This window comes from Camelus bactrianus, chromosome 19 (assembly GCF_048773025.1).
Source record: "Camelus bactrianus isolate YW-2024 breed Bactrian camel chromosome 19, ASM4877302v1, whole genome shotgun sequence".
In the NCBI taxonomy this organism is placed as follows: domain Eukaryota; kingdom Metazoa; phylum Chordata; class Mammalia; order Artiodactyla; family Camelidae; genus Camelus; species Camelus bactrianus.
This window is the reverse complement of record NC_133557.1, coordinates 19,655,140-19,681,399: the sequence shown is the minus strand read 5'-3', so window position 1 is coordinate 19,681,399 and position 26,260 is coordinate 19,655,140. Positions and strand designations below refer to the sequence as shown.

General features: G+C 47.7%; 1 long non-coding RNA gene across 1 annotated transcript; it reads left to right on the top strand.

Moving 5' to 3' along the window:
- The first annotated feature begins 6,977 nt into the window (after window positions 1-6,977).
- Window positions 6,978-25,951, top strand: LOC141574054 (uncharacterized). The gene is made up of 4 exons (XR_012500647.1): window positions 6,978-9,209; window positions 10,892-10,984; window positions 12,351-12,513; window positions 25,230-25,951. It is a non-coding gene; the product is annotated as an uncharacterized LOC141574054 (long non-coding RNA).
- Window positions 25,952-26,260: the final 309 nt, after the last annotated feature.

The following is a 26,260-nucleotide window of genomic DNA, read 5'->3' as shown; positions in this document are numbered from 1 at the left end:
AGTGAGCCCACCACTCTGAACCTAAACGTTTGCACCCACAAAATGGGGGGGGGGGGGAATTAATTCCTTCCACATAGGGGAAGAGGAAATGAAATAATTGATACAAAGTGTTAAGCAGAAGACTTTGAACCCTGTCAGTGCTCCTTAAATGCTGGCTGCCCTCGTCATTGCTGGAGGGAAGGGTCTACATCCAGATTCTGTCACCAACCCCTCCCCATCCTGCATCTCCATGGGCACTCCTGGAAGAGCTTTCTTTTCCCCAGAGCAGATGTACGGGGTGGAAGCCGGCCCTGGCGGGTGGGTCCTGGCCCTGACTCCTTCTCCAGCCCGGCCAATCTTAGTTTGCCAAGCTTCAGTCTTTCCACCTAGACAATGAGCACAAGCAGCTCCACGCCTCCATCACACAGAATTGTAACAGATTTCAGCGGAGGAAGAGGCAGTAGATCATTTTGCTTCAACAGTCAGACTCAACGGGCACCCAGGACTGCTTTCAAATCCCAGTTCTGGCCTCCTCTCATTTTGTGGCCTTGAAAATGCCACCGATCTAAGGCTTGGGGTGCAGGGGCTTTCAAATGAGATAACACTGGCTCCTACCTCATAGGAAGGATGAAGTGGGACCAGGTATATAAAGTACTCAGCTCTATGCCTGGGACTTGGAAGGGCTCAATTACAAGTAGCAATTATTATGATCATAAGTAGTCTCAAGATTTTGGAAAGTACAGAGAGGGCCACATAGCAAAATGTTCTTAGGTCAGCCTCCAAAAGATACAGATGAGGAGAGTTCCACCCGCACCTTGAGACCCTCTGAGTCCCCTGATCCTCCTGCTCCAAATAGCTCTTCCAGAGCTCACTTCTGATACCTTCTTCCTAGAACTGGAACCACGTGGGAGGCAGCATGGTGCAGGGCTGAGAGTCTGGAGTTCCGAGTTCTAGTCCGGCTTCCACTGCTCTCTGGCTGTGTGACTCTAGGCAAGTATATCACCGTCTCTGAGCCTCCCTAACAATTGCATGTGGCAATGGGACTGCAGGCTCTACCCTAAGGGCCTATTTGCCTATGACATTCACTGACTCCTTCCTCACACCGGCCAGTGGCCAAGGAGGGAGGGTGGGGCTCCCTTGCGGGTTCAGGGTCAGGGTCACTGCTCTGTGTGGAATCTGGTCTCTGCTGCCCAGAACCACCTCTCCTGATGCCTGGAATTCCGCCATTCATGACTCATGCCTTTGGGAAATCATTGCCCTCACCCCACTGAGTAATAACAATAACAGTCCCTCGCGGCTGTTCTTCGCTAGTACTCCTGGGTCTCACTTGGACTCAGCGCGCTGCTGTGAAGTAGGCAGGGACCATAAGGAAAGTGAGACTCAGTTGCAGAACACAATGTGCCCGAAGCGACACAGCAAGTTAGTGATCGAGTCTGACATCCCATCTCCTGGCTTCTTAGTCAGCACCTTTCCCTCTCAAAAACTGTTCAAAAATGCTGCCCCCAATATGTGTGCACCCGTGTTCACAGCAGCATCATTCACAGCAGCCAAAAGGTGCAAGCAAACACAGGCACCCATCGACAGATGAATGGATAAGCCAGATGTGGTCCATACACACAGCAGAATATTATTTAGCCTTTAAAAAGGACATTCTGACACAGGCTACAACATGGATAAGCTCGGAGGACATGATGCTGAATGAAATAAGCCAGTCACAGAAGGACCAATACTGTATGATTCCACATATATGAAGTACCTAGAGCAGCCAAATCAGAGAGAGAGAAGGTAGGAGGGTGGTTGCCAGGGGCTGGGAGGATGAGGACGGATGGGGAGTTAGTGTTTAATGGGCGTAGAGTTTGAGTTTCACAAGATGAAAGTTCTGGAGATGGATGGTGGTGACAGTAGCTCAGCAATGTGAATGTACTTAATACCACTAAACTGTACACTTAGAAATGATCAAGATGGCAAATTTTATGTTACGTGTATTTGGCAAAACTTAAAAATTAAAAACAAATCCTGCTTTTTAGAAGAAGATAAGTCCTAACATTTTGAAGATCATGTAACTTAGTTTACCATGATTTGTATCAGTCAGATAATCTAGGTCACACTGTTGTAACAACAACAAAAAAAAAACCCCCAAATCTCACTCTTGAGTCAAGCACTTAACCACTGCCCCAGACTGCCTCCCACCCTAAACCCTGTATCCCCCAGAACATTCTTCTTTATGGTTGGTCCTAAACCTCTTCTTCCTCTGTCTGCACCCCAGGCTCAAGATAAGGCAATAGCATCACTCAGATTCACCCTTGACTGGCTGTGTGGCTGTGGACAAGCCAGTTAACCTCTCTGAGCCTCGGTTTACTGACCTAGGAAATGGGGCAATCACAGAATGTACCTCAAGGGGAGAATTCAAGAAGCACGGAAAGCATTTAGCATGGCCTAAGTTACGCAGTCAGCCTGTGGGGATATTTAAGCCTCATGCAGAGTTTGGCACCCAGGGAGGAATGGGGTAGGCCTTAGCCTCCTGCCAGCCAGGCCCTCAGTTTGAACAGTCCCAGGAGACACACCTTCTGCCTGCCAGCCCTGCGTCAGGGCCAGGGAATGGGCGGGACTGGAGCCGGCGGCTGCAGAGACAGCCATCTCACGCCTGAAATACTTTTCTCCCCAGTAATCTGTTTTCAATCTCTCGTTGCCTTTTTTCTTTTTCTTTCTCCTTTTTTCAAACCCATCCTGCCAAGGAACAAGCACATACGTGTGCATCAGCTCCCAGCACAGCCAACATCCCACCCTTGGGGAACTTCTGCTTTAAATATGGGGGTGCAGGACCCTTCACTAGACCACGTGTGCTCCAGCCTCCACACCTCTGCACAGGCTGGTTCTCCTCCCTGCGGGCGGTACCCTACGCGTGGGGTCTATTCTGATCCTGTTCCTCATCTGTCAAGGCTCAGCCACAGGGTCCTCTCCTGCAGTGAGCCCCTGCTCGCTGCGCCTCCCCTGTTAACAGGACCCCTCCACCCTCCCCAGGTCTGGGCACATCTTGAATTCTTCTCTCCGCCTGTTACTTAACATCTTTGAGGGCAGGGACAGTGTCATCCACTTCTCTGCCAAGTCTGAGACCCATTTTGCCGATGAGAAAATGGAGGTCCTGAGAGCAGAGGTGAGTGGTCCCACCACTGGGGAATCAGGACCCCTTTCCCTGAGGTCCCTGCTCTCACTAAGCCTCCCTGCTGGGCTGAGGACACAGTAGGCATGTGCCTAACCGTGCATCTGCGGGGGGTGGGCAAGTGTGGCGAGACTGGCAAGCTCTTCCCTGAACCCGTTTCCTCCTCTTCCTGGACACACAGCTGGTCTACATCGCCCAGCTGCCCTCGCAAGGGAAGCAAGGCCTTTTTGGTAGACTGTTTTCACACCTCTTTGCGATGTGACATTGCCCTGGCTCCCCTGTTCAAGGCATGGGTTCTATTTCCCTCAAATATGGGTTGGCCTCCTGTCTCCCTTTGGTCACCAGAATGTGGTGGAAGGAATTTTGTGCTAGTCCTGAGTGAGACTTCAAGAAGCCCTGCTGTTCCTCTCCATCCCTGTCTCTGTCTCTCTCTGTCTCTGCCTCTCTCTGCTTCCCGGAGAACCGGAGGGCACGTGGCATGGAGCCATGTGGCCTTGACCAGCTTTTAGATAACAGACAGTTCTACTGATGCTTTAAGTCACAAACACGTTCTCCACTCAAATTTTAAATGTCCAGTCAAGAGACTTGTGGAAACTGCTAACTTGATCTGGGTTTAGACCTCCCCTCGCTCCCTGACCACAGTGGGAGAGGTGAACGCAAGGTGGGGCTGGGTGCAGGGGGCTCATTCTCCAGTTCTCCTCCCCTCCCCCACAGGAGGGGCCGAGGGGGCTGGGCGGCGATGGCAGCACTGTTGTCAGCTCCATGGAGACAGTCATCTCTGTGGGGATGCCCCCTCCTCCTGGGGGTCCCCTGCCTCTCCTCCTGGGAGTCCAGCATCCAACGCCAGCTTCTTGCCTCTCCAGGAGGTCCTATTGGACCGGACCCAAGATGACCTCCTGCCAATCACCACCCCCACAGCCCCCGTCTGATCCAGAAACCCTCCCAGGTCCCCCAGCCAGACATACAGAAGTGCCACCTCTGCTTCACTGTCTCAGGCAGGAGTCCCTTGGCTGGGAGCTGCAGCTCCTCCTGGACAGCGACTCAGCCAGCCCCCTCCCCCTTTATCTTCTGAGTCCCTGAGGGGTGAGGATGGGAGGCAAGGGAGACAGGTCCCAGTCCACTTCCTTTGTTAGCCTCTTGTACGTGTCACTTCTTTCCTCTCTGTCTTCTGTTTAACATTTTGATATATTTAAACAAATGAGAACGTCCCTTCTATGCTGTTCTTCCCTTGGTGTTTTATTACCCATTATCTCTTGAAGATTTTTTCTCACCTTTCCTTATAGACACCTCACTCTTTAAATGTTTTCATTGCAGTAAAATACACATAATATCAACTTCACCATTTTACTCATTTTTAAGTGTACAGTTAGGTGGTTTTAAGTATGTGCACATGGTTGTACAACCATCACCACCATCCATCTCCAGAACGCTTCCCATCTTCCGAAACTGACTCTTGTACCATTAAGCAGCAACTCCCCATTCCTCGTCCTGCCTGTCCCTGCAACCATCATTCCACTGTCTCTATGAATCTGACCCCTCTAGGTACCTCTTTTAAGTGGAATCATAGAATATTGCTCCTTTTGTGACTGGCTTCTTTCACTTGACATAATGTCCTCCAAGTGTATCCATGTGGGAGCATGTGCCAGAATTTCCTTCCTTTTTAAGGTTGAATAATATCCCCTTCCATGTGCATACCACAGTTTGTTTATCCATTCATCAATCCATGGACACCTACGTTACTCCCACCTTTTGGCTACTGTGAATAATGCTGCTATGAACGTGGGTGTACAAATGTCTGTTCAAGACCCTGCTTTCAGTTCTTTGGAGTACACACCCAGAAGAGGAATTGCTGGGTGATATGGTAATTCTATTTTTAATGTTTTCAGGACCTGCCATACTGTTTTCCATAGCGGCTCCACTACTTTATCACCACCGTATAGTCCTACCAGCTGTGTACAATGATTCCAATCCCTCCACATCATCGCCAACACTGTTCATTTTTGGTTTTTGATAGTAGCCACCCTAATGGGTGTGAGATAGCATGTTTTCAATTGTTTGCTGTGATAAAAACTGCAGCGGATAACCTGGTTCATACATCATTTCATACGTGTGAAAATGTAGCTGTAGTTTTAATTCCTAGCAATGGAATTGCTGGATCAAAGGATATATACATTTGGGGGAGGGCCTTCTTATGGAAGCCTAAAATCTACACAAAGCTGATCACAGATCCCAAGTGTTTAGCTTGGTGAACTTCCACGAAGTGATCACACTCTTGAAACCAGTGACAGATCAACAGAATACTGTCAGCCCCACAGGGGCCCCCATCGTGGCCCACAAAGAGTAGACATCATTCTGACTTCCAGTATCACAGGTTGGTTCTGCCTTTTTTGAGCTTTGTCTAAGTGGAATCCCACCATAGGTACTGTTGTTTGTGCGGCTTCTTTTTGAGTTTCATGCACACTGCTGCAGGAGCTGTTCACTCCTTCTCACTATAGGGTTTCCATTTGAATATACGACAACTTATTTATCCATTGTGCCATTAATGAGCATTCGGGTAGTTCCTAGTTTGGGGATATTTCAAATAGTGCTGCTATGGAAATTCCTAGTACAATGCTGTCCAGTAAAACACACTGGGATCTGTACAAAAGAATCGAAAGCAGGGACTCTAAGAGGTATTCATACACGAATGTTTATGGCAGCATTATTCACAACCGCCGAAAGGTGGAAACAAGCCCAATGTCCATCACCTGAGGAGTGGATAAAGAAAACATAAAAACAATGGACCATCATTCAGCCTTAACAAGGAACGAAATTCTGAAACAGGCTACAATGTGGATGAAACTTGAAGACATTATACTGAGTGAAATAAGCCAGACACAAAAGGACAAATATTGTATGATTCCGTGTATGTAAAATACCTGAGTAGTCAAATTCGTAGAGACAGAAAGCAGAACGGTGGTTCCCTGGGCCTGGGGCGAGGCAGGAACTAGGAGTTATTGTTTAATGGGTGCAGGGTTTCCATTTGGGCTAGTGAAGAATTTCTCGAGATGGCTGGTGGTGATGGTTGCACAACAATGTGAGTGGATTTAATGCCACTGAGCTCTAAAATAATAAATGTGATGTTACGTGCATTTTACCACAATAAAAAATATGAGCCACAAATGCAAACCACGTATGTAATTTAAATTTTCTAGCAGACACATTTTAAAAGTAAAAAGAAACAGGTAGGGTTTAAAAAAACTATTTAACCCAACTATCAAAGTGCCTGCTTGTTGCGGATTTAACACAGGTTTCTCCAATTAAGAGCGAAGTTAAGCATCTTGTTATGTTACAGTCATTGTGTTTCCTTTTCTGTGAACCATTGGCTCGCCTCATTTGAAGGCTGTGTTTTATATTTCTCTGCATACTTCATGCTCCCCAGACCCCACCGGAACTTGGGACTAAATGAGCGCTCAGGTGATTTCTGAATCATGTGTCCGTGGTAGCAGGGTTACTCCCAGCACTGAGGATTCTGTCTGCCAGAGTCTGGGAAGCAGGGTTGATCTTTGAGAGCACACCACCCTCTGCTGGCAAAGCTGACTTTCTCTACCTCAACTTGGACCAGAAGAGGAGGCCGGGTAGCTGGGAACTCAGGAGGTTGCCTCTGGAGTCCGGGTCTGATGGCGCTTCTACCATTTACTGCTGTGTGGCTTTGGGTTAGTAAATTCACCTCTCTGGACTCTACAACTCCTTATCTGCAAAATGGAATTAATAACCATGCCTCTCACAGGCTTGGAGGAATAATCAGGTTGGTGGGATATGAAGGTGCTTAACACAAGGCGTGGCACAAAACAAGGCTTACATAAATAGTAGCTGGGGTTCTTTTTTTTTTTTTTTTTTTTTTTTTTTTTTTGGTAGCTGGAATTCTTGACATTTAGAAAGATTTGGGTGGAAGAGAGAAAGGATGGCCTGGAGTAAAAGAGGCAGCAGGGGTAGCTGGATGTGCATATGTCCACCCTGGCCCACCCAGCTTCCAGACCTCAACTTCCTCTTCTGTAGAATGGCCACCTCACTTCACTGCAGGGACAGGACATGCAGCCATGCCTGGGACTCTCACATCGTATGACCCCACGCCTGACCTGCACAGGGCCCCAGCCCCCCCCCCCCCAACATTATTGGGCTGGGCACACAGAGCAAATCTAGGTTTAATACCCACCAATGCATTTGGACTCTCCTAGCCTGGACTCTCCCTCCCAGGGACCGGCAGACACCCTGGCAGGGAGCAACTGGAGACATTTCTCCCCAAGAAGCACCCCGTTGGAGGGTACCCCTCTGATTGCATCTCCTGAGTGACAGCTTCCTGGGAGTGTGGGCTGAGGGCAGCTTTATGTGAGCCAGTCTGGTCCCCCTGCCACAGGGCCCTGTCTTCTTATCTAAGATTCAACTGCTGCCTAACTGACAGTTACACTCAAGTCCTTCCTCTGCTCTAAAACCTCCCATGGCTCCCCATTGCCTGATTCCTTGCCCTGACATTCAAGGTCACCCATGGCCTAAGTTGAATCTATCTGTGGAGGGCACCCCTAGGCCTCATGAGAAGCATTTGCGAAAATCCTGCCTTCAAGATTGAACTAAATGCCACTTCATTCACTCCTCTATCACCCATTCATTTGTTCAACACAATTTATTAAATGCATTATTTATTTATTAATACATCTTTGTTACCCACTACGTGAAGATGTTATTTTAGGCACTAGAGTAGAAAGAGACAGTGGTCTTAACCAATTGCAATGAAAATGTCTTCATTTTGCAAGATTTATCAAACATGCAATAAACTGCATTGCAGAGCCCCTCCAAAGGTTTTGGAGGCAGATAAAAATCCACCTCTGTGTCCAGCCATGTGGGGCCAGAGCAGGAAGACTTCCTTCACATTGCTTTCTTCCTCCTTCTTCCTTCAAGCTCCAAGATCTTGACTTCTGGCTCTGCCACCAACCAGCTATGTGCCCTTAGAAGGTCATTTTCTCAAGTCTCAGATTATTTATATCAAGTGGTAATAATAATGCCTGCCTCCAGAGAGTTACTGCAGGCATTGCTTTGGATTGTGTAAAAGTGCCTGCACGTGGTCAGTACTCCTTGGGAGGCAACCATCATTAGCAGCAGCAGAAGCAGCTGATGTCAGCAAGGTTGGCTCCCAGCTCCTTGAGGGATCCAGAGGTTTGCTCTCTTTGCCCGCTAGAAGGCACCAGAGATCACAAACTTGACCTCAGTTCTCTGCACCCTGGCAAAGCAGGCTTCTGGAGCTCCCTAAAGGTAAGAGTGAGGGGTTTCCAAGCTCAAAAGAGACCCCCAAGGCCAGCCAAGAGCCTGGCACTTTACCTGTGTTACTGGGTCTGGCTGCCAGAGGTGGGGGCAGGCTGCATCTGGCCCACAGGGCTCTCCAAAACCCTGAGCTCCAATGGATGGAAAGACAGCCATGTCCTCATGCCCAAGTCCATCCCTTGCTGTATCCCATAGTTCAGGACAGCGTGGGCTAAAGAGCTCTGGCTTCTGGACCTGACTGGTCATGTTTCTGTCTGTATGACCTTGGGCAAGTGACTTGACCTCTCTGAGGCTCAGTTTCCTTTTCTATAAAATGGAAATATTACAAATTCCAAAGAAGGGAAAAGCCTCTCTATGCAGAGGGATGGCCATGATTGTGTTGCTTTCCACCCAGTAAATATGCTGCATTGTAATTAGCTTGTCCTGCTGATCACAGATGTAATGTATTGATGAGTCCAAAAGTTTTATTGAGCACATTACCATGAACCTAGCTCTGTGTTGGTTAATGAGATTGGCACAAATGAAGCTAGAGGTTTTGCTAGGGGTGGTGGGACTCTGAATGATAGATTTCCCCCATCTCAGCCCCCCTCTATTCTCCAAACTCTCTGTAATGTTGATGTGTTGCCTTCACAATGATAGAGGAGGATGGGCACCTACTATGCACCAGGTGTTTCCACCTCATCCTTCCTCTAACTCTGCAGGCTCCGTGCAGGCAGGAACCATCTGGCTGGATCACTGCTGTATTTCCCGTGCCTAGCACCATGCCTGGCACATGGTAAGTCCTCAGTAGATACGTGTTTAATGATCAAGAATGACTGGTGCAAAGTGTACAAAGGAGGAACTGAGGTCCAGAGAGGTTATGTGATTTGTCCAAGGTTACCCAGCTAGTGGGACGCAGGGCCAGGATCCCAAAGAAGTTTTTTCTACTCAGTTCCTGTCCCTCCCTCCTCTCCCCGCTCCCACATCCTCACACCCTCTTTGCCCGAAACAGCTTATGTTACAAGTACATACCTAATGTCATACTGGTTAAGCAACAACACTAAGAGGTAGGTGTTCGGATTTCCCGCATTTTATAGACGTGAAAACTGAGGCACTTCTCAGTTAACCAATTTGCCCAGATCACACAGTCAGTAAATGGTAGAACCAGGATTCTAATCCAAAAGGCCTGTTGCTAAAATGCTGGCGGGTGACCACCATGCTATGCTGCTTCCTGGATGGGCTTCCAGTAATGGTCCATAACTGGGTGTGCATCTTGTCTTTTTGACGCCCTGGAGGACCCCGCTCATGCCTTCTTCTGTGCAGCGCCTGGAGTCCCTGGCACAGGGTTGGTCCTGCTGCAGGCCCCAGTTCATGCCCTCTGGCTGGGGTGGGGTGTCCAGCAGTAGAGGCCCCTAAGTCTCTGTAGCCCCATTTGGAAGTTAGTTGGTGGCCCTGGGTTTCTAGTGCAAAGTCATCTCTACCCTTTGAGCCCATAGCCACCTGTCCATGCCCCACCCTTTCCTGTACACACCTGCCAGCAGCGGACGGCACTTTGAGGATGCAGAGAGGAGGCAAGAGTTGGACTCTGGCCCCTTTATCTGTACCTCTTTTCCCGCTCTTAGACAGATGTAGACCTGTGTGCACAAGGGCATATATGTGTGTGTATATATATGCACATGCGCCCACACGTACACACGTGTTCCCATGCACGTGCCTGTGGGTACGAGCAGCCCTGTGTGTCAGTGCACAGGTGTGTCTGTGCGTTCCTGGGAGGGGGCAGGTATGGACTTGAGTGTGAATGTGAGTTTATGTGCTGCTCTGCACGTGTGGGAGGGATGTGGCAGGACAGAGCACCAAAGTGGAAGGGCATCTCCTTGCCCAGCCTCAGTTTCCTCATCTGTAACATTGGGACAGGAATGGTCCCTAACTTGTGAAACAGTGCCAGACAGACAGGAAGTGCCATAATATAAGCTGTTGTTGTTGTTGTTGTTATTGTTATTATTAACCTTCCCAGGGGTTGTATGCAGATGCCATGAAAAATTTTTTGAGTGTCTGGCTCAAGAACTGTTTCTCCTATCAACCTTAGATCAGTAGTTTTTTCTTCCTTCCCTTGGTTTTATCGCAAAGGCAATATAACAACGGTCTAGTTTGGGAAATTGAGGTGGGGAAGGGTGGGGCGCCTGTCACCCAGAGCCCCATCTTCCCCAACACAAGTAGTATTTTCTTATTTTTTATTGAAGTATAGTTGATGTACAATAGTATATGTTACAAGTGTACAATATGGTGAGTCACAATTTTTCAAGGTTATATTCCATGTATAGTTACTTTAAAACATTGGTTATATTCCCCATGTTGTACAATATATCCCTGTAGATATTTTTATTTTATGCCTTAGATAAAATATTTTATACCTAATAGTTTGATTCTCTTAATTGCCTACCCCTATGCTATATTTTTATTTTTGCTATTCCTTTCCAGACTCTGTTCATAAGCAAGCTAGCATGAGGCTTGGCACTAGAATGGTGCTTAAAATACATTTGAATGGATTAACAATTTTTTTTTTCAGCTTAGGTAAGTAAACTGAGTATTTTTTTTATCCCACTTTTGTTCACTTGTAGTGGGCATTTTCCATGTGGCCATCAGTGATTTATAATGACTAGAGATAACAGAAGAAAATCAGAAGCTTCTCAACACCTCCAAACTGGGAAATTGTTTGTGAAATTGCTTTGTAAAAGAACCACTTTAAGAAATGTTGTGAGTTGATAACAGATCTATAAGATTATTTTCTCTTTTTCCATATAAGATCCTTTTCTTTCTTTGGGACCAGTTAGTGTTTCCATATTAAAAATGAGGTGTCCCAGGATTTATCTGTCCCTAAACATGAAGTGGATTCCATTGAAAAAAAATGGGACAATAGCCATCAAGTAAATGCAGATCAAAATTACAGTGGGAGACCTCTACACACCCACTAGGATGGCTTTAATCAAAAAGACAGACAATAACAAGTGTTGGTCATGGTGTGGACAGACAAGAACCTTTGTACACTGCTGGTGGGGATGTACAATGGTGCAGGTACTTGAGAAAACAGACTGGAAATTCCTCAAAAGATTAAAAATAGAGTTATCATATGACCCAGCAGTTCCACTCCTAGGTCTATACCCAAGAGAAATGAAAATATATATCTACACAAACGTTCATAGCAGCATTACTCATAAGAGCCAAAAAGTGAAAACAACCTAAATGTCCATCAACTGATGCATAGATTAAATATAGTCTATCCACACAATAGAGTATTACCTGCGATAAAAAGGAATGAAGTACTGAAGTCTGCTACAACATGGATGGACCTTGAAAACATCATGCAAAGTGAAATAGGCCAGTCACAAAAGATTTCCATTTTGTATGATTCCATTTATATGAACTGTCCAGAAGAGACGAATCCATGGAGACAGAGAGTACATTGGCGGTTGCCTGGGGCTGGGAGGAGAGTGAGATCAGCCATAAGGGCTATGGAACGACTACTGATGGATACAGGGTTTCTTTTGGCGGATGGTGAGAAAGTTCCAAAGTTGATTGTGATGAATATAGTAAAAACCATTGAATTGTATACTTTAAATGGGTAAATTGTATGGCATGGGGATTTCATCTCAATAAAGCTGTTATGGTATTTTTTTAAAAGGATGGACCCAAGATAAAAATGGAAATATACACCATTACTTACTAGGGGCACAGACTATGGGCCAAATACTTGGTAATCGCATTTAACTTTCACAATAACCCTGGTAGGTTATTTTCCCCATTGTACAGATGAGGACACTGAGATTCAGAATTTGAGTAACTGGCCCAAAATCACTCAGCTTTTTAGTGGTCGAGCTGTAATTTGAACCAGTGCTCATTTTGAAGGTCCATGCTCAGTTTGAAGTACTTTCTTTTGGAGGTCCAGTTCAAGATGGCAACATAGGAGGACCCTGAACTCACCTCCTGCCACGGAATCACTGAATCTACGGCTCTGTGTGGAAGTTTCCTCTGAAAAAACTCCAAAAGTAGCTGAATGACTCCTACACATCAGGAGAATGAGAAAAAACCCCACATCCGAGCAGGTAGGGGAGGCTGAGACCCAATCCCGCCGTAAACCCCACCCCGGGCACAGTGATGAACATCTTTGTCCACACATCTTAGTGCATATGTAGTGCATATGCATATGCACAATCGGGAAAGAACTCAGAATCCAGAGCTTCTCCGTGAGGAGTGAAAGGTTTGAACCCCACCTCTGGCACCCCCCCTTTTCAGACCTGCACCTTAAGCACTTCTGTTGCTTTCTTGGAAGGGGCCTGGAAGCTGGTGTACCAGGCCGGCTGGACAGACAGACATGCAGCTTACAGGACATGTGGGGCCCAGGATCGGGGGCTCCTCCCTGCTTTTTATCTGGCCTGGGCAGCCAGAGGTCATGGTCAGGGGTCTTTATCACTCCCTCAAGCCTTCTCTCAGCATCTCCCTGTTTATGGCCCCTTAAGCAGACACCCAGCAAAGGGCTACCCAAGAGGCTCCCGGATAGGTTTGGCAAACAGGTCTGACTCAGGCCTCTCCAAGGCAGCACTCAAGCCTGTGCACTGGGCAGTCCCCACGACTTCCATCTTTACTATAATGGAGATAATACTACATATGCACTAAGATGTGTGGACAAAGATGTTCATCACAGCATTGTTTATAATAGGGGTAACGAGAAAGAATCCAAATGGTCCACACTGGGGGACTGTTACTATGCCACAGAATGTACAGTGGAGTGGTACAGTGCAGCCCTTAGAAGTCTTACAGTAGAAGAATGCTGCCTGACCTAGGACAGGGTTCACACTACGTCACACGAGAGAAGCGGACTCCTGCTAGCCGCCCCCACTCCTCATCACCACCCAGGCCAACCCCAGCCTGTATCCTACCATCTAGCCATATTAAAGCTCTTATGGTACCTCCCTTCCCAAAGCCCCAGGCTTTCCCTCTTTTCAGGTGTTTGCACTTACTGTCTCCTCTGCCTGGAATGTCACTTCTCGTCCCTTCCTGTACCTCTTTCAAACTGGCTAGCTCTGGTTCAGCTATCAGATCTCAGCGGAAATGGCTCTTCCCCTGGGAAGGACCCTAGGGCACTTGGGCTGGGGCAGGACCCCTCTGTTCTCTCACAACCCCTGTGGGTCCCCCAGCATGAGTCGCATTCTCTGTGACTGGACATTCCACTGCCTGCTTCCCATGTTTGTTGCAAGAAGATGAGGATAGACCCGCCTGATTGGCTGTTGTCTTCTCAGTGTCAACTCTCAGAATAGGCACCTTTCAGTGACTTCCTTGGCAATTGGAGTAAAAGCCAGACTCCTTTCCCTGTTGTATGAGGCTTTATGTGGTCTGGCTAGTGCCCACATCTCCAAGTCATCACCTGTAATTCTTCTCACTCACTGTCCTAGATCCAACAAGCCAAATGCATTCCTGCCCCCAGGACCTTTGCATTTGTTCTTTCTTCTGCCTGGAATAAATGACCCAATGATCAAGACCTAATCTTCCACCTCAAGTTGCTCATGGTCCAGTGAGGGAGGTAGACAGATAAACTAGCCTTCCTCTGGCCGTGACTCCTTGCTTATAAAATGGAATAAGTCATCCACCCAGCCTCTCCCTCCCTCCCTCCCTCCCTCCCTCTCTCTCTCTCTCTCTCTCTCTCTCTCTCTCTATCTCTCTATCTCTCTATCTCTCTATCTCTCATCCCCTCCCCTCTCTTACAGGCCATTACGAGGGTCCGGGTCCGATGAGGCCCAGGGTGGAGCCTGGTGGTGAACCGTGCAGGGAGGTAATGATCGTTACTATAATGGGCCAAGAGCTAGGGGCCCAGCTTCCTGATGGATCAGGAGGGATGAGGGCAGGGCAGAGAGGAACACAGGGACAGACTTGTTCCCACTTTATCCCAGCTGCAGCTGGCTAGGTTCCACAGACCTGATCTGGTCATTGCCACCATGTATGGCCTGGCCAGTAGCAGGGACTGGCTGAGGCTGGCCAAGGCCTCCATGGGGTCTGCTGTCTGGGCATTCCCAAGCCAGGAGGGCCCGGCGCAGGCTGTGGGGTTCCATCAGCCCTGGTGACTTTCCCATTGTGAGTCTCTCTCTACCACAAACTTGACTCCTCTCCTCCCAGGAGGAGCCCAGAGGGCAACAGGATGCCAGAGGCTCCGAATAATCCATCCTCAGGGACTCCCCTCTGCTCTTTTGGTCCATTCCTGGCCCCCTTAATGCTTAAAGGGGCAGAGTGTATATCCTTCACCTGGACTCATCTATTGCCCTACAGAGTCCTTCTATGCCTGTTTCCCTAGCGGAGAAGATGCTAACGGACCTTATATTTGTCTAGCAGGTGGCAGTCAGTGAATTAAAGCAGGATGTGAAGTTACCTTAATTGTAATGAGTAGGTTCCTTATTCTCATTTAATGTACAAGGTAACTGAGGCTCAAAATATTGTGACCACATGGATTCGGGGAGAAAAGAGACCAAAAACTCATCAGACACCTGAGATGTTACAGGCACTTTACAATCAGGATCTCATTTAATCCTCACAACAATCCTTTGAGGTAGGTACCCTTGCCTTCACTTAGCATATAAGGAAACTGAGGCTGAGAGAGGTGAAGTGTATTGCCCAAGGTGTTCGCAGAGCCAAGCAGTGGCCAGTCGGGGACTCAAAGTCAAGTTTCGCCAACTGCTAAATCCAGTGCCCTTAATCACAGAGCTTACTGCCCCTGGGCTGCATTTCAGCTGCACAGTCATGCTAAGAGGTAGGTTATTAACTGTATTTCTCAAGGAAGAAAACTGAGGATGAACGCGATTAATAGACTAATCAATATTCCACAACTGGCAAGACCTAGAGATCTGATCATTGGTAGAAGTTCAGGATTAGAAGAAATAATAGGGTGTTCGGAGTCATCCTATCCAGCCCTCTCATTTTACAGCTGAGATCCAGAGGAGAAAAGTGACTTACCAATGTCACAGAGTTAGCAAAATAACACTCAGGGCTCGTTCTCCTGCACTGGAGGAGTTTGATCTTATCGACAGGGAGAGTAGCTCGCCTTCGCCCCCTTTCTTCAGTACTAGGTCAGTCCTCCAGCTCTGCGGGACAATCTCACCATCCCACGAGTACCACATTGGTCCCATTTTTTGATGATACCATGCTAATAGGACTTGGTGATCAGGAGGTATTAGGTATCTTAGACGGGTCAACTTCACAACTCATTATAGGTAGTGTAATAAAATTTTAGGATTATTGTCAAATTTAGAAATACCTCTACCAGGTTTCTTTCATAGAGGAGCTATAAAATTTCAGGACTTTTTTTTTTTAAAGTAAACAAATTTTAATTCGTGTGCACAGATGTTTCATAGAAATGGGACCTAAGAAGTGGCCAAAGCAGGCAGCTGTTACACGTTTTAGACAAAAGAAATAATACATTTGAGAGGAATGAGCAGAACAAAGAAATTTAGGTTTTGGGTACCCAATTAGTGAAGAATCTAAACAGAGTTTGAGCTTGGGGTAGTAAATTAAAGTAACAAGGTTTATTTATATAGGCTTCTTGCCCACATTCACTAACTCTTGTCAATAGGATGTCAGAATTTCAGGGCTTTTTATGTTTCCTTGATCGTTCATCTTTAAAATCCTTTGAATTGATGTCACCTATTACTCAGTTTGTAGCCAGCATCCTCTTTGACAATGCTGTGTTTTGAGTTTTGCTCTTTCCATCGATGCAGCGTTCTGTGACCACTTCCCCTTAGCTAGATCCCCAAAAATGTCACAGCCGCTCCAGTGATACCCGCATTGAGAGGAAGTAGGACTGATGGGGAAGTCAGAGAGGAAAGAGGCAGCATTTTTAATCCATTGCAATTAAACTAGCTTACTTTCACAAGCCCTAGAACAGCAGTGTGACCCTGAGTATGCATTGCTTGGGCCCCTCCCAGCTTCGGAACGCCATGGTAAGCCTGGTAAATCCATTTCTGCCTCCTCCCAGAGCAGAACCTCTACCCCTCCCATCCGTGTTGAATGTGCTTAACAGCTTCTCATCTTGTCAGCCTCTGTCCAAGCCTTGCTTCGTCCAGGAGGCCTCCAGAATAGGTTAGCTGACCCATGAGGCTGGAGACCCATCTGTCTGTCTGGGCTGCCCAGGACCCTCAGTATCCTTTGAGCAGGGCTTGGTACATAGGAGAACCATAGACTTAGAAGGCTGAAATGACCTGCCAAGGTTACCCAGATCGTAACTGCCAGAGCTGGGAATCAACCAGGAAGGAAGGGAGGGAGGGAGGAAGGAACTCCAGCTTCCCAGGCAGGCTGCCAGCCTGAGACAGAGAAATTCATTTCTTGCCAGAACCCCTTCGAAGCCCTAACCAGTGGACTTCCCCTCCTCCATCCTGAGCGGCTGATCAGGAGCCCACAGTGGAGGTCATCTGAGCCCTACAGCAGAAATTTCTCCCCCGGGAACTGTTGTGAAGCTTAGGGAAGAGTGGGAACCTGGGTTTGGATCTCCAGGCCACTCCTTGGCAGCTGTGTAGCTTTGGCCAAGTTGGAATCATCTGTTGATGCTTAGATGTCCTCATTCCTAAAATGAGACTTATGACTGCACCTCCCATCTCCAGGCCTGGAGGACCAGAGATTAGAGGAAGATTAGATTAGAGGAAGTGTTCTGGCCTCGGAGATAGCATCAAGTCACAGCGCCATCTTTGGGAGCAGAAGCCTTTCTTTCTCTCTCCAGTCTGAGCCTGTCTCATGCCCCCATCCCCACCTCAGTTCCCTGGGGTCCTTCCAAGGCTTCTGCTGATGTTCTCCCTATTACACCTTACACCTAGAATTCCCCCTAGGAAGTTATTTTTTCCCGTTCAGGGATGTTTCTCTGTTAAAATGTAACACTATGGCAAATAGGTCTAAAATGTCATCTTAAAAATTAGACACTATTTTCTACCTAGAGGTCAAAACAACTGTGAGCTTTACAAGGGAAGGAATGGGGTTTTTTTGTTGTTGTTCTTCCTGTGTCCTCACTACCTATTACAGGGCCTGGCATGGTGTAGGAATTCACTAGATGTTTGTTGAATGGCTGTATGAATGTGTGAGTAAATGAAAGCAGCCACCTCCCCAGTCATTGGCCTGTTCCTGCAGAATCACAGCTCATTTGGGCAAGATGAGAACCTCTACCCTAGTGGCACAGGCTGATAGTGTGTGGGCTACATGGTTCGTAAGAAGGCTTTGTTTAATCCACATACTATCTTTATAAAAATTTTAATTACTTGCCAATATTTAAAAATTAGAAGGTTTCACATAAAATCCAGGTTTCTAGCTTGTGGCAGAGACTTTCACCAAAAGTCTACCTTTCACCAAATCCACATCCTCTTCTTCCCAACATTTCCCAGCCTTCCTTGCAGTTGTGTGGGATCTTGTGACTACATTCCAGCCAGTGGAATGTGGGCAGAATTAATGTTTACCTCTTCCTGCCTAGTCCCCAAGGCCTCCCTCCCCATCCTCCACAATCTCTTCAGGGCCGATGGGCCAGATACAGAAGATCTCAGGGAGACTCCTAGGCCCTAGGAGATGGCAGAGCCACAAGATGGAAGGGGCTGGGGCCCCTCCTGGCTATGTGGAGCCCCCTGCTGGCCCACATTGGACTATGGTGGGAACAGGAAACACATCTTTATGATATCGAGGCAATGAGCTTTGGAATTGTTTGTTATAGCAGCCTATCCTGCCTAATACAGCTTCTCTTGGAAAATCAGAAATCTGGCAACATTGGACTCACCTTTCCATGTGGCAGTGATGGGCTGGACTTTTGTAGCTGCTGCCCCCTTCAGTCTGGCTTGTATTTTCGACCTCACCTGATCCCTGCTCTTAACCTACCTGGCTTCTAGGGCTATTTGATTTAGTGGCTTCTGTCCAAATTCAGTCTCTCCCTCAAAAATATGAGGGAGTTGAGGCACAAGGAGGACAAGGGACCAGGTCCAGGCCAGTGTGTTGGGGGCAGAGCTGAAACTTGGACTGAAGTCTCCCAACTCCTACGCCAGGGTTCGTCCTTGGGATGTTTCTTACTCATAGGAAGTGAGGAAAGAGGGGGTTGTTCTGAGTCTAGGGCTCTTTTGGGGTGGAGGAGGAGTTGAGTGGCTAAGAGGGGATGGCGGTGCCCCCGATGGTGGAGGGGGTGAGAAGAGGAGGGGAAACCACGACTCCTCTACGACTTTACAGTTTGCATAAGGCTTGGAAATGCCCGACAGGCGTGTCTGGTACGGAAGCCTGACTCCTGCGGTCCCCTCCTCTGTCCCTCTTGGGAAAGGCCCCATGTCTGATTGCCAAAGCTTCACTGACAAGAAGCAGGAACAGATTTTCCCTCCCAGACAATCAAATCCCCAAAGAAATGAGTCTGCAAAGTAACCCCAAGGCGAGGCGGCTGTGCCAGGGATCTGTGTGTCAGGAGGGCCAGGAGGGGGCTCTGTGAGGTGTGGACATGTGCCTCCAGGGGAGGCCAATCTCAGTGGCTGTGCTGGGGTCAGGGCTCGGCCTCCCGCTCTCACAGTCGCTCTGACTCCCTAATACCTTGAGCACCTGTCAAACATGCACCTCCTGGAGAGCTCGGGGAAAACACACCGCTGCTGAGGAACCTTCCCTGCATCCCTCCCACACTCTCCAGCCAGAGTGGCAGCATCTGCTCTGGGGATGTTTGTGGAAGCCCTGGGGCTTCTGAGGAGCCACGAGTCCTCCTCTGGCTCCACCATCTCACTTGTCCAGACCAGTCCCCTGCCTGGAATCCACGGCAACTTTGCCAGAAACGTGCCTTTCTCATGGCTTCTCTGCAGCTTAGGCCCCCTTCCCCTATGAGGGCCAGAAGGCTTCCCCAGCTCAGACTGGGAAAGGCTCTTGGAGACTTGAATTTCATCCCAACCCCCCCACCCTCCTCACCTGCCATCACTACCACCCACCACCACCACCACCTTACTGCAAGGGACAGGGAGAAGTCACTAAATTGCAGGTCTAGGTAGAGAAAGAAGACAAGAAATTGTCCCCTCGGTCTCTGAAGGTTTTTCAGAGCTGTTGGTGCGGAGAGGTTCTCCTAGAAAACTCCATGAACCCAAAGGGGCCTTGAAGCACAAAAGCTGCCCAAGTTGGACCCAAAAGTTGCCCTCAGGAAGTGATTATGAGGCAGTTACACAAGATGTTCATTAAACAATAGAAACACAGGCCCTTACACGGGTCTACAATTCCTTACTCGTACTCTGGGAGCCAAGAAGTTCTGAACAAAATAATTTGTTTGGCACCCAAACTCATTTGGTGGCAAAAACCCAGTGTGAACAATTGTATGGCTAATTCATTCATTATTCTCTGTAGAAATATTAATGTGTTTAATTGTGGTGTGCTAACCCAGACCCCCCACTAGTGTCTTAACATAACATATGACTTGTGCTTCTAAAATCCCCAAACCTCCCAAATTCCAAAATGCATGAGAACCTTGAGACATCAGGGGAGACATTAGATAAGGAATTGGGGCCCATCTACATTCTAAGTGCTTTACATCCATTAACTCACTTAATCCTTGCAATAATCCTATGGGGTAGAACTTATGATTCTTCTTTCCATTTTATAGATGAGGAAACCGAGGCAGAGAGAGGTGAAGTGACTTGCTTCACAGCTGGTGAGCGCTGGGGCTGGCATCCTGGTTCCAGAGCCCACTCACTGCACCCCTCCACCATCTGCCTTGCTAGGCAAGGTGGGGGTGGGGTGGGTGGTAAACAGCAGGAAATAACTATTTTAAGCTGGTTGTGCAACAAGTACACACCCAGGAGGGTGTAGGGGGAGCAAATCTGCTGCTACAGGTGTTCTTGTGGGGTGACCAGCCATCCAGGTGGTCCCGGAACTGTCCTGGATTCAGCCCTTGAACTCCTGCATCCCCCAAAATTCCTCAGGCCCATCCAACCAGGATGCATGCTCACCCTAGTTCTTGGGGACCATGAGCCTCTTCTCCTATGAGGATCACGACCCACTGAGGGGGATTCTAGGGTTTGGGGAGGCGTAGTGTTCACACAACATGGCCTTTTAAACCCAGATCAGGATCTCCTGCAGGCATTTCACCAAGACAGCGGGTGGAAGCCCTGGAGGGAGTGCTGGCCCCCGCAGATTCTCCCAGTGGCAGGGTGTCTGTCTCCACCCTGGCACCTTCCTAAGGGGTCTATAAAAACAAGAGCCCTCTGTCCCACCTTCCCCTTGAGCGTTGACTTTGGGCTCCATTGTAAACACAGTGGGGCTACACCCTGGGGCAGAGCGTTATTCTGATGTTCCAATTTAGAAATGACTGGCTCTCATTCCCAGCTTTTAATTTTAACTCGTTAAAGCCCACACCAGCCTTCTCAGGAATGTGCCACACCAGGGACTCATAGGCATCTGCCACTGGCCTGCCCAGTCTTGTCTAGGTGCCAAGAATGAGGCAAGGCCCCTGCTCTTGAGAAGCAGGTCTGGGGCTGCAGAAGCGAGAGGGCCCCCATGTGCTGAGGGCCCTGCTGGCTCCTGGAGCTAGTGAGGAAGGAGCAGGGTGGGATGGGGAGGCTATACAATCCTTCTACGGCTAAGGACTCCCCTAGTCGAGGACGCAGGCTGGAGGCTGCCAGTTACACATGGCAGACCGAACACCTTTATTTACCTTCACTGTTGTCTGGAATTCCAATATATTGACATAAAGACATTTTTTAAAATACACACCTATCCACTGGGACAAAGAGACCTTATGAGGAGATAACAGCCAATAAGAGGAGTCAACCACATCCTGGAAGCTGGAAAGCAGGTGGTGAGTGGGGACTGGCTTAAGAAACCCGAGAGGTTGAAACCTGTCTGTTCGTAGGGGTGGGGCATTAGGACATAAAACAATTTAAGATCTTCAGAAAGGCTCAGGCGTGGAGGGACCAGGAATCGCCAAAGACCGAGGTACAGAGCAGAATTAAAAACAGAAGGGCTGGTTGGCAACCGTCTGTGGGACAACTGGACTCCTAGGTGTCCTACCCCAGCTGGCGCAGTCGGGACATGACCTCTCCCCACCAGAACAGGGGACTCACTCTTGGGAGAGGCTGGGTGATGATCTAAGAGAGTGTTTGTACAGGGCTCAGAACAGGGCATGGAATATTTTTTTCAGAAAGAGGCTCAAAGGCATATGAGGCAGGACAGGTGAAGTGGGCAGCAGAGGCTAGCTGCCTGGTAACAACCCCTCCATCTATCCACACACCCTCCTCACACACCAGGCTACTTGATGCAGCAGAAATGGCTAGTTGCCTTCTAATATCTACTATTTCCTTCTTCTTCAGTAACAGAATCTCCCTTTGTAGATAGCTACCTCGCTCTTTTGCAGTTAAGCCATGTGACTATATCAATAGTAGTGTTGTGAACAAATCGGGATGTATCTTTATAAGAGAACTGCTCTTCCTCCATTCTGCTCTCTGGGCTGCAGATGTGATGGCCAGTGCTCCAGCAGCCATACTGGAAAATGAGGATAAGGGCCACTGGCTAGGGGTGGCAGAACAGAGAGATGGAAGGAACCATCTTCATGGAGTTGCCATACCAGCCTGCATTGCCCTCCTTTGGACTTCTTTCACACAACAGAGAAATAAACTTCTTTCTTGTTTTGGCTGCTATGATTTTAGGATTTTGTCAGGTGTATCCGATCCTAACCCTTTTGAGTACATTTAAGTTGGGGATAACTCCTCCCATGTCCTCTTTCCTTTTCAGAGATCTTAGAAGGACAGAATCAGCAGAGACCTTAGCTGTTATGGAGGCCTCAGGGCCAGGGACAAAATCTGGCCCACTGATGTTTCCTTCAGCTCAAAGTTTTTAAAATTGGAATCTATTTGAACACATTCTTGAACATTAAAATTGCAGTTCCTGGCTTTTCTTGAATAATTGGAGGATCTGGCAACACTGGATTCATTCAGCAAGTCAGGATTTAGATGGGGCATCTGTTCCCTCACTGCACAATCCTCACTTCTATTGCTAAATAGATATAAAATTCCTATAATACCTTATAGATATTTTATACATATTACATATATAACACTTTATAGATATATAATCCTATATTATATGTAACATATAAAATCCTATGAGCTAGGTATCTATAGGTTACTCTATATGCTAGATCTGTGTATGGGTTACTCTATGATTTAGATATGTGATACGTACACACACACACACACACATATACATACTACACTCTGAGCCTGGTACATATAGGTGTTATCCCCACTCAACAGATGAGTTTGAGGCTCGGAGAGGACTTACCCAGGTCACAGGTCACAGAGCTGGGAGCAGTGGAGCTGAGGCTCCAGACTGCCTGCATTCCACGCTTGCTCTGTCAGCCTCTGAGTTTGCAACCTTTGATGTCCTAATCTCTTGCTTGAAGTTTCTCAGAGGAAGACAAAGGGGCCAAGGAGGAAGAAATACTTAATGACCCTTGTCATCATGTATCAAACTAATGGCACTGGCTCCCCTGCTGCACTATGAGCAAACCAACTAGAGAATGGTTTGATTTTGTTTTTTCTCCATATCCTGTGTCCAGTATGGAGCCAGCTGGGGAACAATGTGCTGGATGAAGGAGGTGACCCACCCTCAGTCACACAGAGCCACATGCAGAGCCGGGATGCAGACCCAGGGCTCTTCCCCCAGCCCCGGCTGCTGCCCAACCTTCCCTGCTTTCTCGGGGATCTTTACAGGGGTCCAGAGCACAGGCTGAGATCTGGCATAGTCACACCCAAATTCTGGCTTCACCTCTCAACACTTTGAGCTTTAGTTTCTCCACCAATGAACGGAGCTGATCACTTCCCTCTCAAGGCCGCTGGGAGGACTAGGTGAGATCATCCGTTACCTTCTCCCGGTGAGCAGCACGTAACAGATGTGCCACGTATTTTGTATGAGTATGTGGGTTGGGGAGGGATTAAAATGCCTATGTCTTGCAATTCTTTCCCTTATGCTTCGACTTGCCCTCCACTAACCCTAGGCAGCCTGAGCCCTGCATCGGGCTGGACACAAGGTCACGATCAGATGAGGGTTTCCCATCTATCTCAGGAGCTTGCGAACAATGACCTGAGTTGCCCACTTACCTTCCATCATTCCAACTTGTACCAAGCTCCTACTCTCCAGCAGGTCCTAGGGCAGGACTGGAGAGCCAGAGGAAGTTGAACGTGTCCTGCCTTTGAAGACTATCGACCTGACTGGTAAGGTTAGACAAGGTCACGTGACTCCAATATGTGGAAGATGATGACAAGTCTTATGGGAAGGAGAGCAAACAGGCTACCTCGAGGAAGACGCCTTCCCACTCCAACAGAGACTGCTAGATGCTCACCCACATCCGGGCTCTTCACTCCTTCCCAGCCTGGACTACATTTCCCAGTCTCCCCTGCAATTCAGTGTGGCCACATGACCCAGTTGTGGTCATTGCACGTGGGCTGAAGCGTATGTCACTTCTGAGCCTACCCTCAAAACCCCAAACACTCCTTAATACTCTCCTCCCCCTCTGAATGGCTAGAATAAAGATGACCTCCAGGGCAACCTTGAGACCCATGTGTTCTAGATTCAGCCTCAGTCCCAGGAGGACTGAGTGAGAGTTTCTGCCCACCTGGAATTGATACATGACCAAGAACTCTACTCCTAGCATATTTGCAGGTATGTGTAACATTCTATGTGTTACAGTAGCTCTGGTTACCCTAATACATCTGCCTTGAAAGCGGGATCTTTTCCGTTATGTAACTTTTCCCCTTCACGACTTTAACTGTTACATTTAGTGCTGTAGCACCAAGTTATCAATGTTATTGTCACAGCTTAATTCTTTGCTTAACTGGAGATAATACTCCTGACCAGTATTGTTTCAGATTGGGATATTCTTATTCATTAGTTCTGTGTTTTCCTTTTTGTTGTTGCTGTTGTTATTCGCTGGAGTTAGATCTTGAACTAGATGTTTCAGAAACATCTGAGAGTTAACAATTGAGAGTTACAATTCCTGTATATTTTCACAAATTAATGATGAACCGTGTGGATAGTGAATTTTGAGGTAGGTATCTTTCTCCATCCCTCCTGCAACTCTGTAGACATTGGTCCACTGGGTATTGACATGACACTGTATCACTGAGGTCCCGGCAGGAACAGGTGACACACACAAACTGAGTAATTGAAGAGAGTTTAATAAAGGAATTATTTACATTCAGTTATAAGAGGAATAAGGTCTGAGGATCTAACGTATAACACGGTGACTATAGTTGATAACGCTATTGTATAATTGACATTTGCTAAGAGAATAGTGCTTAAAATGTTCTCACACCAAAAAAGAGGTAAATACGTCAGGTGATGGATGCATTAGTTAACTTGATAGGGGAAATCCTTTCACAATGTATGCATATATCGAATCATCGCATTGTACACTTTATTTTTTTCCAATTAATTTTTAAATTTTATTTTTATACAATTTTTAAAGGTTACTTTCCATTTACAATTTTTTACAAAACACTGGCTATATTCCCCGTGTTGTACAATACATCCTTGAACCTTACACCTAATAGTTTGTACCTCCCACTCCCCTACCCCTATATTGTACACTTTAAATAACTTGTGATTTTATTTGTCAATTATAGCTCAGTAAAGCTGAAAAGTTACAGAATTTGTAAAAAGGAACTATTTACAAAGAGGTATGCAGGTGTAGCTGTCAGTCCCCTGCCTTCAGTGTCATCTCTACGTGGCAATAGCTACTTACTCCTGATACCTGAGTCGGCCTCTCTTTTCCTCTCTCTCTCTGTCTCTCTCTCTTCTCCAGGTGTTTTCTGGCCATGGGAGCAAGCCTGGTAGGTGTGCTGAGCAAGCTAAGAGCTCCAGGAAGTTAACATCCTGGAGCAGCCCTCCAAAGATGGCAGTGGGCACTGGGTGGATAAACCCGGCAGCTTCCTCACTCCTCAGTTGGGTTACCTCTGGGACACATCATCAGCGTTCTCCTGAGGGACTGAGGGACTGAGCTCCAGGTGTCCTGTCTGGTAATCTGCTTGGACATATTGGCTTCTCTCTCTTCCTGTCTCCTTCTGCCCTCCACTTCCCATGTTTCCTGGGATTGCTTCCTGAATAAACTACCTGCGCTCAAATCTTTGTCTCAAGCTCTGCTTCTGGGGGGTCCCTAACCCAGATTGCAGAGTTTAGGAAAAGCAACAAAGGCCAGTGCAGCAGCCCGGGGAGCAGGAGGGAACCTGGAAAGGGGATGGTGTGGAGAGGGCCACCTGCTGGGAGCCATGGCCTTGGTAGAGAGGCACAGTGGGCCCAGACTAAGCAAGGGTGGAGAGGGGGAATAAACAACCAGATTTCTCCCTCCTTCCACCTTCTGATTTCCTGCAGGTGCCCCCCATCGATGCAAACCAACCAGAAGCCAGAGGGCGAGAGAGCCTATTGGTGTTTCCACAGTGGTCAGGCTGCCTGGCACAGAGTAGGAGGGAAGCGGCAGAAAGTGCATGGGGTTGTGCGTTGGTGGGGGGCAAAGAGGAGATGTGCAGCACACAGATTGATTGTTTCCTTTTGTTTGACCTGCTTGGAAAGCATAAGTTTGATAGTCCTGGATCTGGGAAAAGCCTTTTCCAGATGTCAGGATGGACTAATGTACAGAGACTGGAGAGGCTGGGCTAGGTTAGAGCCAGCATTCCTGTTACCTGCTGCTCCCTGACAATCTACCCCAAGTCTGGCTCCAAATAACAGCCAGTCATTATATATAGCACAATTTTGTAGGTCAGGAACTCGGGCTGGGGTCAGCTGGGTAATTCTTCCATTCCACATGGCATGACTGAAGTCATGTTTTCAGCTGGCAAC